Source organism: Rutidosis leptorrhynchoides, chromosome 8, assembly GCF_046630445.1.
Source record: "Rutidosis leptorrhynchoides isolate AG116_Rl617_1_P2 chromosome 8, CSIRO_AGI_Rlap_v1, whole genome shotgun sequence".
Classification (NCBI taxonomy): domain Eukaryota; kingdom Viridiplantae; phylum Streptophyta; class Magnoliopsida; order Asterales; family Asteraceae; genus Rutidosis; species Rutidosis leptorrhynchoides.
The window spans coordinates 303,049,504-303,050,728 of record NC_092340.1 but is presented as its reverse complement, the minus strand read 5'-3'; the positions used below and the strand labels follow the sequence as shown (position 1 = coordinate 303,050,728).

At 31.2% G+C, this 1,225-nt stretch overlaps 1 non-coding gene across 1 annotated transcript; it reads left to right on the top strand.

The window, feature by feature from the left end:
• Nucleotides 1–462: 462 nt before the first annotated feature.
• On the top strand, nucleotides 463–534 carry TRNAC-GCA (transfer RNA cysteine (anticodon GCA)). The gene has a single exon. It is a non-coding gene; the product is annotated as a tRNA-Cys (tRNA).
• The last annotated feature ends 691 nt before the right edge of the window (nucleotides 535–1,225 follow it).

Below are 1,225 nucleotides of genomic sequence, written 5' to 3'. Positions count from 1 at the left end.
TATTATGGTAGTACTAAACAAGATTATAGGGCAGCTAATCCGATGCGGCCTTTGTCAGAAGAAGCTTGATTAGCGTAGTTTCGATGTAGACCCGTATTAGCACAATTGGACACCCATTTTGATCATTGAGTATATGCATTGATGGTGTGTATGTTTCTAACTCTGTATGTGTAATGGATGTAACATTGATAAATAATGTTCTTAATCTAAATTTTGTGATTTGTTTTATGAGTCTGTTAGATATTTCTACTTTTTGTTTAATTGATTTGTGCCTATTTAGTTTTTTAAAAGGGGGAATGATAGTTTGGTGAAATTGCTATATAATACTAATAAGTTCTACCAAATAAATAGGATTTACCTCACCAATGAGAAGATGATGAGTACTCTAGACAAAAAACATCTTTATTAAGTCAAACATATTAAGCATTTATATAAAAGTTATTAGAAAATAGAAACATACAAGGTTCCATAGCTCAGTGGTAGAGCAATTGACTGCAGATCAATAGGTCACCGGTTCGAACCCGGTTGGGCCCTTTAAGTTATAAAATTTTTCCTAGTCTTTGAAGTATTATAATTGTCAAAATTATTGATTACCCTTTTGTTTTTGTAATTATCTATATATCTAATATCTAATAGACAAATTTTTGTAATTATCTATATATCTAATAGACAAAACCCTGTAGCACTATTCATCAATAGTAATTAGCGGTATTTTCGTCATTTCATTTTTTTTGTTTGTCTTCAACGATAAAAGAAACAACTCTCATAAAAGAACCAACCCTTCAATGTTACCAAAAGACGTCAAAAGAAATTCTTTTTTACCAAAAAAATCAACTAACCATTTTCTTTTTTTTGCTTTTCTTCCTCAACGATAAAGGAGACAACTTTCATAAAAGGAACAACCCTTCAATGCTACCAAAAGTTGTCGAAAAAAATTCTTTTTTACAAAATAGATCAACTAACTTAAAAAAAAAACGAACGCTAAAAGAAGCAACTTTCACAAAAGGAACAACCCTTCAATGTTAGATGTCGAAAAAAATTCTTTTTTACAAAATAGATCAAGACTTTTTCTCGCATTCAAAACGGAGCCTCCGGGGCTAAACGAGAGCTCCACAACTAGTTATAACTATTACAACTTGTCAACCTATTTATAAGGCGACAATCAATCAACTATAAACTTTCTTCTCTCATTCTCACATTGACGCCACGTGAGCATATCCTCAAA